This window comes from Lepus europaeus, chromosome 23 (assembly GCF_033115175.1).
Source record: "Lepus europaeus isolate LE1 chromosome 23, mLepTim1.pri, whole genome shotgun sequence".
In the NCBI taxonomy this organism is placed as follows: domain Eukaryota; kingdom Metazoa; phylum Chordata; class Mammalia; order Lagomorpha; family Leporidae; genus Lepus; species Lepus europaeus.
In genome coordinates, this window is record NC_084849.1 from 26,194,622 (window position 1) to 26,211,785 (window position 17,164).

Genomic DNA, 17,164 nt, shown 5'->3' on the forward strand with positions numbered 1-17,164 from the left:
AGAGACAGTGATAGAGGTCTTCCTTCCATTGGCTCACCCCCCAAATGGCCACAACGGCCGGAGCTGCGCTGATCTGAAGCCAGGAGCCTCTTCCTGGTCTCCCATGTGGGTGCAGGGGCCCAAGCACTTGGGCCATCCTCCACTGCCCTCCCAGGCCACAGCAAAGAGCTGGACTGAAGAGGAGCAGCTGGGACTAGAACCGGCGCCCACAGGGATGCTGGCGCCGCAGGCAGAGGATTAACCTAGTGCGCCACGGCGCTGGCCCCCCTGATGAAAGTTTTTTTTAAGGCTATTGTATACAAGACCAATATAAAAAACCAAGAACATGCCTATATGTCAGCAAAAGACTATTATAAAGTAATTAATATTATTATTTATAATAGCAACAAAAACTAGAATGCAAAAAAAAAAAAAAGAAAAGCTCAAAGCAATGAAGAGATGAACCATGTTCACGGAGGGAAGCTGAGGTGTAAAACCAGCCATGTCTGGAAATCAAGCACATCCCTGAAAATTTCCAATAGGGTTTTTCATGACATTTGACAACTTGGATACTAAAAATCATTTTAAAAAAAAAAAAAAGCACAAGAAAAGCCATAATACTGTTCTTCCTTTTGAAGAAGGTAAAGATTTGCCTTACCAGAGATCTAAAGCATAAGGTCAAAGTGGTCATTTCAGCACACTGCAGGATCAGACAGAGGGATAGGAAAGCTGGAAGCAAACCTATCTGTGTGTGAGAATGCACAGTGCAGGTCATGTGACAAGCCACGGAAAAGGGGATGGAGTGTCCATTAAATGGTTCTGATACAATGGAATTTCTATGGGGGAAAGTAAAACTGAAAACAAAATAAAGATGAAACAAAGAACTTTAACATTTTCAAAAAGCAAATATACGAAAATTAAGATTCCTGAACAAAGATTTCTTCAAATAAAGGCAAAGGCCATAAAAGAAAATGCTGCTGAACTGACTATTTTTTAGAATTTTAATTTCATTTTATTTGAAAGAGACAGAATGAGAGGGAGAGCATGCCGATTCACGCCCCAAATGGTTACAACAGCCAAGGTCCGCCCCAGCTGAAGCCAGGAGTCTGAAACTCACGTCCCGGCTCCCGTGTGAGTGGCAGTGGATCCAAGTACTCCAGCCATCAGTGCTGCCTCCCAGGGTGCACATAGCAGGAAGCTGGATTGGAAGCAGAGTAGCCAGGACTGGAACCACACATTCCAATACAGGCGGACCAACTGGCAGCTTAACCCCTGTGCCAAACACCTGCACCGACTAACTATGATTTTAAAAACTTGTTTTCAATTAGAAAATCAAAGAAAGTACAAAGACAAGTCACCGACTTGGAGAAGGTATCTGCAATGCATACAATCAATAAAGGATTAACGTCCATAATATATGCAGGTACTTCAAAAAGTTCATAGAGAACTGGAATCAAAAGGGAAGTTTATTTTGATACAAAAATTTTTTGAAATCCATGTAGGTTTTTTAATAGCATGCACTTCCATGAACTTGTTGAAGACCCCACGTGTAACTCCAATGAAAATAAACAACCCATGAAGCTGGCATCATGGCGCAGCAGGTAAGGCTGCAATCTGCCAGCATCTCATATCCCAAGTCCCAGCTGCTCCACTTTTTTTTTTTTTTAAGATTTGTTTATTTTACTTGAAAGTCAGAGTTACACAGAGAGAGAAGGAGAGGCAGAGAGAGAGGTCTTCCATCTGCTGGTTCACTCCCCAGTTGGCTGCAATGGCCGGAGCTGTGCCGATCAGAAGCCAGGAGCCAGGAGCTTCCTCCAGGTCTCCCATGAGGGTGCAGGGGCTCAAGGACTTGGGCCATCTTCTACTGCTGTCCCAGGTCATAGCAGAGAGCTGGATTGGAAATGGAGCATCTGGGACTCAAACCGGCACCCATATGGGATGCCGACACTGCAGGCAGCAGCTTTACCCGCTATGCCACAGCACCAGCCCCTGCTCCACTTCTGATCCAGCTCCCTACTAATGTATCTGGGAAAGCAGATGACTGCCCAAGTACTTAGGCCTGTGCCACTCACCAACATGGAAGACCCAGATAGAGTCCCAGGCTCCTGGAATTGGCCTGGCCAATCTCTCCTGGCTATTGCAACCATTTCAGGAGTGAACCAATGGATGGAAAATCTCTTTCTCTGGGTCTCTCACTCACCTTTCAAATAAACAGGTCTTTTAAAAATAATAATGAACAACCAGTTAAATAAGTAGGTAAAGATATAATTAGACACTTGAGAATAAAAAAACTAAATGGTCAATAAACATGAAACTATCTTCAGTCTCTGTCTCTCCTTCCCTGTAAACTCTGCCTTTTAAATAAATCAATCCATCTTGGGGGGGGGGGGAGGAAGGGGCAGCATTGTGGCATGGTGGGTAAAGCCACCGCCTGCAATGCTGGCATCCCATATGGGTACCAGTTCAAGTCCCAGTTGCTCTACTTCCCACCCTGCTAATGCACCTGGGAAAGCAGTGGAAGATGGCCCAAGTGCTCAGGCCCCTGCACCCATGTGGGAGACCCAGAAGAAGCTCCTGGCTTCTGATGAGACCAGCTCCAGCCACCATAGCCATTTGGGGAGTGAATCAGCAGATGGATTCTGCCTTTCAAATAAATAAATCTTAAAAAAAAAAAAAAAGAAATTCGTTCCCACTAGTAGTTAGGAAAATGAAAATTAAAATATTTCACAGCCAGTCACAGCCAATTTGCAACAATTTACAAGTGTTGGTGGGGATGAGGGGAAACAAATACCCAGTATCTAGGAAAGTTGAAGATTTGAATATCCTATGACCTGGCATTTTCCATTTCGAGGCCTCAGTCTTCCATCGTCACACATATTTCAAAAACCCTTCACTGTGTCACAGTAATACTGAAGAACTCAAAGTAATAGTTTTTAGTACTTAGCAAGTTTTCCAGGAATGGATAAACTGTGGTTTGCTCCTTCAATGAACTAACACACAGAAGACAAATGCATTAACTTGGTACATCAATATCTGTTGTATATTCCAAGTTACAGTTCTCTCAGTGTTTCAAGATTAGGCCTTGAATTCCTTTTTTTTTTTTTTTTTTTTTTTCAGTACACATGGCCATTGTCTTTCCTCACATTTAGCCCGATACATTTTAATGATGTAATTTAAATGCCGCTTCCTACTAAAACATCTCTGGCTTATTTTAATTCTGACGTTACAGATGAGAAAACTTAAGATCCAAAAAAGTTGTATCATGCTACATTCCCATGGCTGACGAATGGCAGAATGGGAACTGGAACCTTGGCCTTCTGACCCCACGCAGCAAGCAAGGCCACAGAGAATCTCGGAGAATGTTGAAAACAAGACGATGTCCCAGCCTGGGCCACTGTGTTCCTCAGCCATCCCTGGAAGGCTCTGGCCTCACCTCTACAACTGCGTCTAGCTTGTGAGGCGTCAGCTATGCCTACACCACCAAATCTGAGTGACTGTAAGTCAAATTCCCTTTGCTTCAGTTCTTTATCTGCGAGATGGCAATAATCCTTGCTGGGCCATGGCAGGTTCTCATTAACAGAATCTAATGAAATTAAAGTAGAATGTTAAATACGTGAGAAATGATCACCTTTTTATGCTCAGGATGTATAAATGCCTGCCCTCTTGCTGAAGGGATTGGGGGTGGGGGCAGCGCTGTGGCATAGTAGGTTAAGCCTCCACCTGCAGCACCGGCTTCCCCTATGGGCACCAGTTCGAGTCTCCGCTGCTTCACTTTTTTTTTTTTAAGATGTATTTATTTATTCGAAAGTCAATTAGAGAGAGAGGAGAGGCAGAGAGAGAGAGAGAGAGAGGTCTTCCATCTGCTGGTTCACTCCCCAGATGGCCGCAACAGCCGGAGCTGCGCTGATCTGAAGCCAGGAGCCAGTTTCTTCCAGGTCTCCCACATGGGTGCAGCAGCCCAAGGACCTGGACCATCTTCCACTGCTTTCCCAGGCCATAGCAGAGAGCTGGATTGGAAGAAGAGCAGCCGGGACTAGAACCGGCGCCCATATGGGATGCCAGCGCTTCAGGCCAGGGCTTTAACCTGCTGCGCCACAGTGCCGGCCCCTGCTGATTTACTTCTGATTCAGCTCCCTGCTCGTGGCTCTGGAAAGCAGTGGAAGATGTCCCAAGTACTTGGGCTCTTGCACCCATGTAGGAGATCCAGAGAAGCAGCTCTTGACTCCAGATCTGCCCAGTTCCAGCCATTGTGGCCATATGAGGAGTGTGTCAGTGGATAGGAGACCTTTCTCTATGTCTCTCCCTCATTTGTAATCTCTCTGCCTTTCAAATAAATAAATAAAAATGCAAAAAGGAAAGGATTGTGGGAAGACCACTTTGTAGATAAACTTGCTTTTGAGAGTTTTAACTGCAGATAACAAGGCACAGTGCGGAGGGAGGCAGTGCTCTTAGGACAGAAGCAGGACTCGAAAGCTCTGCTCCCTTCTGCAAGGAAGCTTGGTGCCAGTGACTCCCTGGCCCTGAAAGACCAGCAGGTAGTCTGGGGACCCTGCAGGCAGGGACACTCAGCACAGGGACGGCCAGTGCAGTGACGGCCAGCGCCGGGATGACCAGCACAGGGATGGCTAGCCCTAACAAAATACCGAAGTTCACCAAGTTTATCTCTAACATTTCCTCCTTGGGCCAGCACTCTGGCATTGTAGGTTAAGCCTCCGCCTGTGTAGTAGGCATCCCAAATGGGCACCCGTTTGAGTCCTGGCTGCTGCATTTCCAGTCCAGCTCCCTGCAGATGGCCTGAGAAAGCAGAAGTTGGCATGGAAGACCCAGAAGAAGCTCCTGGCTTTTGATTAGCCCCAGCCATTGCGGCCATTTGGGGAGTGAATCAGTGATGGGAGACTTCTCTCTCAATCTCTCTCTCTCTCTCAATTCTGTCTTTCAAATAAAGAAATAATTTTTTAAAAAAATCTCTTTGTGCCATCCCGATTCAGCCTCCACTACATCTCTCCTGCATTACTGAGGGAAAGGTCTGTACTACCTCCTCCCACTCTAACAACCACTGTCAGTCTGCACTGTTCAAGATTTCGCAGGACTGTGAGGTTGGGAACTGCGCCTGTCCCAGCATGGCAGAGTCAGTATTCCAGAGCTGAGCTGAGCTACATGGACTGCCTCTGGTCTTTCTCCTTAACCTGTGTTGTGCTGAGTGCATCCTCTCGCTCACACAGAAAAAACCTCCGATAGGTTCCTTCCTACAGGCTGCTGGGGACCTTGTAATTGCCTTCTTCCCAGGCTCTGCAGATCTTCAAGAGCAGTGGTACAGTGGGGGATGGTCACAGAGGGCAGTGGAGGGAGGAACAACGGCTGGGAGGGTAGGGGCCTGCGGATTCTGCTCCCTGCCCCAACTCCTCTGCTGCAGTCCAGAGACCCCAAGCCCCATGTTCTCTGACACGGGCAGGCAGGCAGCCCGGGGGCCCTGTGGACAGGGCTGGGGCTAAGAAAAGCCGCCTTTCCTCATTTTTAAAACAGGGAAATGTTCTCCATTCTCCTGCCTTACAGTGCTGTTAAGAAGATTAAATCTGGGCCGGCGCCGCGGCTCACTAGGCTAATCCTCCGCCTTGCAGCGCCGGCCCACCGGGTTCTAGTCCCGGTCGGGGCACCGATCCTGTCCCGGTTGCCCCTCTTCCAGGCCAGCTCTCTGCTGTGGCTAGGGAGTGCAGTGGAGGATGGCCCAAGTGCTTGGGCCCTGCACCCCATGGGAGGAGACCAGGAGAAGCACCTGGCTCCTGCCATCGGATCAGTGCAGTGCGCCGGTCGCAGCGCGCAGACCACGGTGGCCATTGGAGGGTGAACCAACGGCAAAAGGAAGACCTTTCTCTCTCTCTCTCTCACTGTCCACTCTGCCTGTCAAAAAAAAAAAAAAAATTAGATCTGAAAATGAGAATGAAGAAACGTGAGACAGGCAAGGTGTCTCCTGAGGCCGCTGGTCTACGGGCTCTCCTGCCTTGGTCCTCAAGCCACTGCCAGCTTAGCAGACTCTGCTCCAGCCGAGCGGGGCCACTGCTGAGGGCCCTTCTCGCACCGGAACCAGGGGTGTGAGGACTACATGGGAGCCTCTGCCCTCCTGAGCGACCCGTTATCTACACAGGATTGTTTGCTCTGCCAAACAGACCGAAAGGAAGGAAGTCCTGCAAGACGTTAGTTCTTTTTTTAGCCCTTTACATGGCTGAAATTTCAGGAAACTAAAATTCTGAATGGTAGCAGAGGGGATTCCAATTCATTCTGCATGTCAGCAGACAGGGTTAGTATTACAGGAGGACTCTACTATACAGGGCACAGTTCTAGAGGTTCAGCAACGCTTGTGTCCAAAAATCTCTTCCAAACTATTCTGATCATGCTTGGAAATCCATCATTTGAGCTTTATTTCTTTGGCACAAGCCAAATGTGGGTTTTTGTCTTCTTTAAAGTCACATAAATCACCCCTATAAAATCGTATCTGTCACCTCTGTGTGAAAGGAGAAACTGGTCCTTTCCTGAGAGCAGGCTCGGGTGGAGAGAGACTGGGGCACTGAAGATTCCAGCCCGGAGGCTGGAAGAGGGCAGGTGGGCAGCACGCAGGAGAGAGGACACAGCGGCAGGCGGAGCTAGGGAAGCCCTACCTGGACAGTCAGGTGACAGTCTCCCAAGTACCATTAAAAAAAAAAAAAAAAAAGGCACCCAGACAGAAAGGAAAGTGTTCTGCATGATTCCTTTGTATTCTGTTTTTTTTTTTTTTTTTTTTTTTTTTTTTTTTTTTTTGACAGGCAGAGTGGACAGTGAGAAAGAGAGACAGAGAGAAAGGTCTTTCTTTTTTCCGTTGGTTCACCCTCCAATGGCTGCTGCGGCCGGTGCACCGCACTGATCCGAAGTCAGGAGCCAGGAGCTTCTCCTGGTCTCCCATGCGGGTGCAGGGCCCAAGCACTTGGGCCATCCTCCACTGCACTCCCGGGCCATAGCAGAGAGCTGGCCTGGAAGAGGGGCAACTGAGACAGAATCCGGCGCCCCAACAGGGACTAGAACCCGGTGTGCCGGCACTGCAGGCAGAGGATTAGCCTATTGAGCCAGACTGAGCCAGATTCCTTTGTATTTAACAAATGCAAATGAGTCTATAGTGACAAAAGGCAGATCAGTGGCTGCCTAGGTTGGGGTAGGAGGAGGCATTACTGAGGGCCATGAAGGAATTTCTGGGGTGACCGGCATTGATTGTGATGATAGCTCTGGAGTACATGAGGGAACTTTGACAGGCTTACTGAGGGGCTGGCGTTGGGTTGCGATGAGTGACATTCATATGGGCAGCAGCTCCCATCCTCCCTGCTAATGTGTCTGGGAAAGCAGTGGGAGATACCCAAGTGCATGGGCCCCTGCCTCCTACGTGGGAGACCTGGAAGAAGCTCCTGTCTCCTAGTTCCAGTCTGACCTAGCCCTGGCCATTGAAGCCATTTGAGGAGTGAGCCAGCAGATAAAAGCTCACTCTCTGTACCTCTTCCTGTAACTCTGCCTTTCAAATAAATAATCATTTATAAAAAAGTTCACAAAATCTGGAAGTAAAGGATAAGTTTGTTTCAGTGTAAAAACTTTGAAAATCCATGAAACACAGGGATTTTTAAAAAGTTTATGAAAGTGCCCGTGCTGTGGCATTAGTAGGCTAAACCTCCAACTGCAGTGCCAGAATGCATATGGATACCGGTTCTTGGCTGCTCCTCTTCCGATCCAGCTCCCTGCTATTGCGCCTGGGAAGGCAGTAGAGGATGGCCCAAGTGCTCGGGCCCCTGTACCTGGTAGATGCTCCTGGCTTTGGATCAGCCCAGCTCTGGCTGTTGCAGCCATTTGGAGAGTTTACCAGAAGATGGAAGACCTCCCTTTCTCTGTCTCTCCCTCTGTCTGTAGCTCTACCTCTCAAATAAATAAATAAAAATTTTTAAAAGGTTTATGAAAAAATATATATTTGGGCTGGTATGGCCAGTAAAACTGCTGCCTGAAATGCCAGCATCCCATATGGGCACCAGTTTGAGTCTTGGCTGTTCCACTTCCAATCCAGCTCCCTGCTAATGGACTGGGAAAGCATCAGAGGATGGCCCACGTACTTGGGTCCCTGCCAGCCAGATGGGAGATCTGGATAAAGCTCCTCCTGGCTTTGGCCTGGTCCAGCCCTGGCTGTTATGGCCATTTGAGTGAATCAGTGGATGTAAGATCTCTCTTTCTCTCTCTCTCTCTCTCTCTCTCTCTCCCTTTCTCACCCTTTATCTGTAACTCTGATCTTCAAATAAGTGTTTTTAAAAATACTGCTATGAGGCCAGTGCCGCGGTTCACTAGGCTAATCCTTTCCGTCTGCGGCGCCAGTACTCCAGGTTCTAGTCCCGGTCGGGGCACCGGACTCTGTCCCGGTTGCCCCTCTTCCAGTCCAGCTCTCTGCTGTGGCCCGGAAAAGCAGTGGAGGATGGCCCAAGTGCTCGGGCCCTGCACCCGTGTGGGAGACCAGGAGGAAGCACCTGGCTCCTGGCTTCAGGTCGGTGCAGTGAACTGGGGCAGCTGGGACACAAACAGCATCTATGAGAGATGCTGGCATCACAGGCGGCAGCTTAACTCGCTACACGACAACACTGGTCTCCGTTTCCCTTTTTCAGAGTCCGTTTTCTCTCTGGGAGTTGACAGGGCTGGACTAGATGATTCCATGGTCTCAGGCAGATCTAAGAGTCTATGAAAGCCTGAAGGATTTGATACAAACAGGAGGTAGGAATTATTAAATAATTAAATCATATAGTGATGGTTGGTAAAAACAGTACATTAAATTGCACTACATTTAAAACTCCCCTAAAAGAGATTCTTCTCCCCCAGACCCCTGCCAAGGGCAAAATCTGCAATGGGAACTCTAGGAAAGAAAAAGCATGACATCAGAAACGAAATAGCCAATGGGAAAATTAGATAACAGATTGAGAACATTTTCCAGAAAGCAGAGTAAAGGGGGATAGAAACTATGATGGAACAGGTGAGAAATTCATCCCGATATCTGAATAATAGGAGTTTTAGGAACAGAACAAAGGAAATGAATTAAGTCAAGAAAACACTATGGAATCAAATGATGAGAGTCTTCCGAATGAAAGGGCCACTGAGTGGCCAGCACAACTGGGATATATGTCATTGTGAAATTTCTTAACTGCGGGAGACAAAAAAAAAAAATCCCAGGGGCTGGAGCTGTGGCGTAGCGGGTGGGGCTGCCACCTGCAGTGCTGGCATCCCATGTGGATGCTGGTTCGGGACCTGGCTGCTCCACTTCCGATCTGGCTCTCTACTGTGGCCTGAGAAAGTGGTGGAGGATGGCCCAGGTCCTTGGGCCCCTGCACCCACGTGGGAGGCCCGAGGAAGCTCCTGGCTAATTGTTGCAGCCATTTGGGGAGTAGGCCAGCAAATAGAAGACCTCTCTCTTTCTCTGCCTCTCCTCTCTCTGTAACTCTGACTTTCAAATAAACAAACAAATCTTTAAAAAAAAAAAATCCTGCAAGGTTGCATACAAAGAGTCAGGAATTAGAATGGCGTTGGCCTTCTTGATAACAGCACTAGAAACTGGAAGATGGCTCTGAGACAAAAGGACTTCCTACCTAGAATCCTATACTTTATCAAACGTTGGGTATTTTCACGCATGCAGGAATTTGGAAAATTTATATCCCATGTACTTCCAGGAAACTCCTAGAGGACAAATGTCATCAAAAAGTGGGAAGAGCGGCAGGCATTTGGCCTAGAGGTTAAAATGCCTGCTTCTCATATGGAAGCATCTATCTGGGCTCCAGGCGTGGCTCTGTTTCCAACTTCAACTTCTTGACAACGTGGATTCTAGGAGGCAGTAGGTAACGGTTCAAGTAACCAGCTCTCTGTCACCCATGTGGGAGACATGGACTGACTTCCTGGCTTCTGGCTGTGGCGTGGCCCAGCCCTGAGCATTGCAGGCATCTGGGGAGTGAACCAGCGGATGGGAGCACTTTCTGGCTGTCCCTCTGCCTCTCAAATAACATTTTTTTTTTTTTAAAGAAGAGGGAAGAAAGAACAAAATGAGAAGACACAGGATCTAGGGAACGGCAATCCAATACGGAAAACAGGCAAGGGAATCCCTCAGGTTATGGTAAAAGCAGCGAGGAGAGGGTTTGCAGGGTGGCAGCTGTATAGCAGGAGAAAAGGCTCTAAATGGCTTTCCCAAGAACATGGTGAGAACACACAGGGATAACTGGCTTATTAGGTGATAGCAGTGATCACTGATAAGATCTCAAAAACCTAAGTGCATGAAAAAACAAGGTAATTAAAACAGATGTTGGAATGGAAAAGAAATCACAGCGGATCACAGGGCTTAGCTGTGAGTGGCATTTACATTGTCATAATTACAAATACCCTAGCTACTGAGCCACCACGATACACAGTAACAATATTGCAAGGGGCACTGGGAGGCTACACATGTGTTGAGGCGGTAAGTGGAGAGCTAAATCCTCATCTCACACAGTAAGAAGTGAACAGATAACGCCTAAGACTGAGAAACCAGGAAGCAGTATTACAAACATGTTATTTAGAGATAAGTAAATTCCAAAAGAATTAGTTAAACAAATTGAAAGTGGTCCCTCCACGGAAAGGGAAATGGGGTTGGGGTGGGTAGAGGGAGGCCGAGGACTGACTGCTCTTTGTTTTAATAAACCTTGTAGAACGGGTTCACTTTTTAAATGATGTGCCTGTACAACTTTGATAAAATTTAAAATGAAAAACACGGGTGTGGCGAGGGGTAGTGAAATGAACATTTATTGAATGCCAATAGTGCAAACAGGTATTCTCTATATAGGGGCCAATTGGCTGGCGCCCAAGTTTGATGAGCCACTGTGGGTCACATGGAACAATGTGTGAAGGTGCTTCGAGAAACCGTATGGGGGCTGATCCCACACTGAGTGTCACCTCAGGAGTGAGACTTCGTTGTCTCACTGTGAGAAACCGGATGCAGGCAGCGGTGAAGGTGTCATGTAGAATACCTGGGTGGGCCTGGAAATACAGCCAGCTGCTTCAGGTTCTAATTTGAAGAAAAGCAAAGAAATGTAGTGAGTGGCCAGAAAAACACACGATGTGATAATGGGAATAGACTGGCACTTGCAGCATGAAAGGAAGAGGGGGAGGTCCTGCTGGCCGGGGGGGTGGCGGGGGGACACGTCTGTGAACTGGCTCCTGCTCTGTGTCCAACTCTGATTGTACTTCTGTGGAAACTGAAGTTTCTGTCTCAGTGTGTTGAAATGCTGACTTCTCAGAGTGAATTCTGTCGACAGCTGCTGGTAGTAGCAGCACAATGCAGTCATATCTCAGGGACAAACAGCCGTCTGAGAGGCCAGTCTAATTAGCTCGCTGAAACAAACCATATTCCAGAACTCACAGCACAAGGCGTAGTGTGGAAGAAAAACATCCCAAACCAGGGGTGAAGAGATCTCAGTTCCTGAATCCCTTCTGTCCATTTCTTCTTTTTGTGACTCCGGGGAACTTCACTCACCCTCAGGAGTCCCTCTTCTCTCCCACAAAAGATATTTTTTTGAAGATTTATTTACTTAGAAGGCAGAGTTACAGAGAGACAGAAACAGAGGAAAAGAAAGAGAGAGATCTCCCATCCGCTGGTCCACTCCCCAAATGGCCACAATGACTGGGGCTGGGCCAGGTCAAAGCCAGGAGTCAGGGCCGGCGCCACGGCTCAATAGGCTAATCCTCCGCCTTGCGGTGCTGGCACCCTGGGTTCTAGTCCCGGTCGGGGCACCAGATTCTGTCCCGGTTGCCCCTCTTCCAGGCCAGCTCTCTGCTGTGGCCAGGGAGTGCAGTGGAGGATGGCCCAAGTCCTTGGGCCCTGCACCCCATGAGAGACCAGGAGAAGCACCTGGCTCCTGCCATCGGATCAGCGCGGTGCGCCGGCCGCAGCGCGCCAACCACAGCGGCCACTGGAGGGTGAACCAACGGCCAAAGGAAGTCCTTTCTCTCTGTCTCTCTCTCTCACTGTCCACTCTGCCTGTCAAAAAAAAAAAAAAAAAAAAGGCCAGGAGTCAGGAGCTCCATCTGGGCAGGGGCCTAAGCACTCATCTGCTGCTTTCCCAGTTGCATTAGCAGGGAGCTGGATCAAAAGTGGAGCAGCTGGAACCCACATGGGATGCCGGCGCTCATGTGGGATGCCAGCGTCACAGGCAGTGGCTTAACACTGCACCACTGCCAGACCTTCTTCCCTCTGTAGAAGACTTTACTAGATGCCGTTGAGGGTCTTTTCCTGGCATGCAGGTAAATGCAGCAGTGCATCAGGCAGCTTTTCATTACTGTAACAAAATGCCTGAGGCAGGGCCAGCGTTGTGGCACAGCTGCCTCCTGCAGTGCCGGCATCCCCTCTGGGTGCTGGTTTGTGTCCTGGCTATTCCACTTCAGATCCAGCTCCCTGCTAACGCCCTGGGAAAAGCAGCAGAAGATGGCCCAGGTGTTTGGGCCCCTGACACCCAAGTGGAAGACATGGAAGAAGCTCCTGGTTTCACTTGGCCCAGTTCTGGCTGTCATAGCCATCTGCACAGTGAACCAGTCGACAGAAGATTGATATTCTCTTTCTCTCTCCACGCCTCCCCCCCAACCGGGTGTGTGTGTGTGTGTGTGTGTATCTCCCTTCTAACTCTGTCAAACCAATAAATAAATCTTTATTTTAAAAAAAATGCTTGAGGCAAACTAGTTTATAAAGAGGTTTATTTTTGCTTCATGGTCCTGGAGGTGCAAGGTCCCAAAAGCATGGCGCAGGCTCTGTTAAGGACCCCTTGGCTACACCACATCTTGATGAAGCATACGTGTCTGTCTGGTTTCTCCTTATAAAGCTACCAGGATTCACTCATGGTTCCCCATCCTAATGACCTAGTCTAAACCAATCACTTTCCAAAGAGCTCACCTGTAAACACCATAGACAGATCAAGTTTCTACCTTTTTGGAAAAAAAAAAAAAAAAGATTTATCTGTTCATCTGAAAGGCAGAGTAACAGAGGAGGAGACAGAGAGAAACAGAAAGAGAGACCCTCCATCCGCTGGTTCGCTCCCCAAGAGGCCACAATGGCCATAGATTGGCCAGACCAAAGTCAAGAGCTTCCTCCAGGCCTCGCATGTGGGTGCAGGGGCACGAGCACCTGGGTCACCCTCCACTGCTTTCCCGGGTGCATCAGCAGGGAGCGGGATTGCAAGCAGAGCAGCCGGGACTCGAACCAGCTCCCACATGGGATGCCGGTGGCACAGACAGTGGCCCAACTTGCTATACCACAGCACCAGCACCAGTTTCTACCTCCTTAATACAATTAACATAAGACGGATTAATGCCCTGGCCTGAAGCTCTGGCATCCCATATGGGCGCCGGTTTGAGACCTGGCTGCTCCACTTCCCATCCAGCTCTCTGCTATGGCCTGGGAAAGCAGTAGATGGCCCAAGTCCTTGGGCCCCTGCACCTGCATGGGAGACCTGGCTTCAAATCAGTGCAGCTCTGGCTGTTGCGGCCAATTGGAGAGTGAACCATTATTTGGAAGACCTCTCTCTCTCTGCCTCTGCCTCCCTCTCTAACTCTTTCAAATAAATAAATCAATCTTTAAAAAAACAACATAAGATTCCTGCATGAGTTTTTTGGGGGGATGGGCAATATTTAATCCATAGCAGATAGGCTCCTGTGTCTATTTTGTTCCTTGCTCTGTCCCAGTACCTGGCAGAATGCCCGACACATAGCAGGTGCCAATAAACAATTTGTTTAATGAACACAGTGGAAGATAAAGACCATCAGTTTAACAGACTCTTAAAATTGGAAAATTATACCAGTCAGTGGTTTAATTTCACAGGTGAGAAAACAAAGGCCCAAGGAGTTTTCAGTCACAAGAAGCAAGCAGTGTGTGGCTGAGACGGAAGTCGCAGCACTACAGGAGCAGAGTGGACTGGCTGGGGAGGGAAGAGCCAGATCTTTGAGTGCTTAGAGGAGAACTTCAGAATAACAGAGTATTCTGAGGTAACCAGAGATGTCAGGTTGTACAGACATAGTAAAAGGTGTACACAGTGTCTGGGCTCAACTCCTGATTCTGCTGCTCACGTGTATGGTCCTGGGCTAACTACCTAATCTCTAGTCTGTTCATTTTTCTTGAAAACAGATGGAATAATGGGATGTGCCTTGAATGATTTTGTTAGAATTAAAGTAAGTTAGATGTGTGAAGAAATTTTTTTCAAGCTATAAAATATCACATATTATTAATCAATTTGGCCAGGATTCCTCCTAATTCCTCACTGCCAAATCAACACAGCCTATTAGTAATAGATTCCCCAGCCAGCTGGTTGTCACTTTGAAAACCCAATGGGAGGACCTAAGGGTTGGTAAGTTTCGATGGAGTGAGGCGGGAGGAGGAAGGTGGCACTCCAGGGGCAAAGGGCAGATAACACCAACGCACAGCAGTCAGAAATCAGAAGCCAGATCTGGATCAGATGGCCTCTGTGTGCTCATCTTTAGGGAAAACAACTCCACCTCTGCCAACCTGGAGGCTGTTGTAATGTCACATAAGCTTGTGGATGTGAAGAATTTTAAAGATAATTCCCCAAAATGGGAAATTATCATTCCTTTATAAGAGTATGGGGTAGGCATTCAGCACAGTGGCTACCCCATACCCCATATCAGAGTGCCTGTTTTGAGTCCCAGCTCCTCCACTTCTGATCCGGCTTCCTGTTAACGTGCACCCATGGAGGCAGCAGATGACAGCTCAAATACCTGGGTTCCTGCCACTCACATAGGAGACTCGTCTGAGTTCCAGACTCCTGGCTCCCACCTGGCCCAGTCTCAGCTACTATAAGCATTTGGGGAGTGAACAAATAGATGAAGATATCTCTCTCTGCTTTTCAAATAAATATTTTTTAAAAAATAGTTGATTGGGGTTGGCATGTAGCACAGCAGGCTGAGCCACCCACCACTTAGCCTCCCACAACAGCACTGGTTCAAGTCCTGGCTGCTGCACTTCTGATCCAGCTTCCTGCTATTGTTCCTGGGAAAGCAGCAGAAGATAGTCTAAGTACCTAGACCCCTGTCACCCATAACAGCACACCCAGATGGAGTTCCAGGCTCCTGGCTTTGGCCTGGTGCAGCGCAGGCCATTGTAGCCACTTGGGGAGTGAACTAGTAGAAGGGAGATGTCTCTCCCTCTTTCTCTCACTTTGCCTTTCAAATGAATAAATAAATTTTAAAAAGAAATAAGAAATAGGGAACAACATTTATAGCCACAATTGGAGATCCAAAATTACATGGGTTTCTTTGTGGGGTTTAATTCTGTCAGAAATTAAAAAAAAAATTTAGTAACTCTGCACTATTTCTTACAAATTAACTAAAAAATTAACTTCACAGATTTGTCAGTCCACAAATTTTCTTGGTCACTACAATATACCCGCCTCTATAATAAATGACAGGGATATAACAAGAATAAAACAGAGGTAGTTCCTGTTCTTATAGAGTTTACAGTTGAGTGGGGGGATACACACAGGAACTCAAGGATAAAAATAACACTCTGTGGCCTGATACTGAAAACCCAGTTCAGTCTGGGCCCAGGCGAGCGCTACAGTCACCTTCTGCTCTGATACGCTGCTCTAATGAAGTCATCCCCAAACCTTTTTACCTCTGTGCTTTCCCTCCTGTTCCCTACCCATCCCGTTCTGTAAGCCTGTTTTAAAATCCTATCCATCCAGCAAAGCGTCACAGGCAGCCTCTAAGATGGCCCATGTCGATCTCTGCCTTCGGGCATTCACATTCTTGTATGCGGCTGAGTCAAGTGACTCTCTTTGGAGGAAAAGAATACAAAGCTCCTTGAATTACAACAGGGTTACCTTTCGATAAACTGTAAGTTGAGAATACTGTAAAATGGAAAATGATTTAATACACCTAACCTACCAAACATCATAGGCTAGGCTAGCCCATCTTAAAGGTTCTCAAACGCTGACATTAGCCTTCAGCTGGGCAAAGTCACCTAACACAGATCCTATTTTAGGGGCAGGCTGGTGCCGTGGTTAAGATGCCACTTGAACACCTGCATTCCACATCAGAGTGCTCTGCCTCTACTCCCGATTCCAGCTTCCTGCTAGTGCACACGCAGCGAGGCAATGGTGATGGCTCAAGTAATTGAGTTCCTGCTACCTACCTGGGAGACCCAGACTAAGTTCCTGGCTCCTGGCCTTGGCCTGGCCTGGCCCCAGATGTTGTGGGCATTTGGGGAGTGAACTAATAGGTGGGAGATCTCTGCCTTTCAAATAAATGGACTGATAATTTTAAAAGCCTATTTTATAATAAGGTGTTAAATATTTCATGTAACTTACTGAATACTGTATTGAAAGTGAATAGAAGATGGTTGTATGCTTTTGTACCACCATAAAGCTGAAAAAACATAATTCAACTATTGTCAGTCAACAACTATCTGTACAGCAAAAATGATATAATATCGCTTCTAATAGTAAGTTCTTAAAAAAATTTTAAAGATTTATTTATTTGAAAGAGTTACAGAGAGAGGTGTACACACACAAATACACACACATACACATACACACACAGAGAGAGAGAGAGAGAGAGAGAGAGAGACAGACAGACAGACAGAGGTCTTCCATCTGCTGGTTGACTCCTCAAATAGCCACAATAGCAGGAGCTGAGCTGGTCCAAAGCCAGGAGCTTCTTCCAGGTCTCCCATGTGAGTTCAGGGGCCCAAGCACTTGGGCCATCTTCTGCTGCTTTCTCAGGTGCATTAGCAGGGAGCTGGATCGGAAGTGGAGCAGCCGGGATTCAAACTGGCACCCATATGCTGGCGCTCCAGGCTGGGGCTTTAACCCGCTGCACCACAGCGCCAGCCCCGAGAGTAGATTATTTAAAAGAACTGTGGCTTCCATCTTGGTCACTCGTACACTCTCTTAAATCTCCCCACTGGGGGAAGCTGGCACCAACTCTTGAAATATCCCTGTGGAAAGGCCTGTGTCAGGATGGACTGAGGCCTGCCGATGATATCAGTGAGATTAAACTTTGATTCCCCTCTACCCTATCCATGGGCTTCAGGCTAAGAGCTTGACTGCAGCCTCATGAAAGACCTTGAACCAGAGGCAGCCAGCTAGGCTACAACTGGATTCTTGACCCACAGAAACTC

At 47.7% G+C, this 17,164-nt stretch overlaps 1 long non-coding RNA gene across 2 annotated transcripts in view; it reads right to left on the reverse strand.

The window, feature by feature from the left end:
* Positions 1-10,830: 10,830 nt before the first annotated feature.
* LOC133752185 (uncharacterized) overlaps positions 10,831-17,164 on the reverse strand; it is a 41,761-nt gene continuing 35,427 nt past the window's right edge. For both annotated transcript variants that reach the window (XR_009864897.1, XR_009864898.1), the window contains exon 3: positions 10,831-11,050. This is a non-coding gene — a long non-coding RNA (uncharacterized LOC133752185). The remainder of the gene's footprint in view (positions 11,051-17,164) is intronic.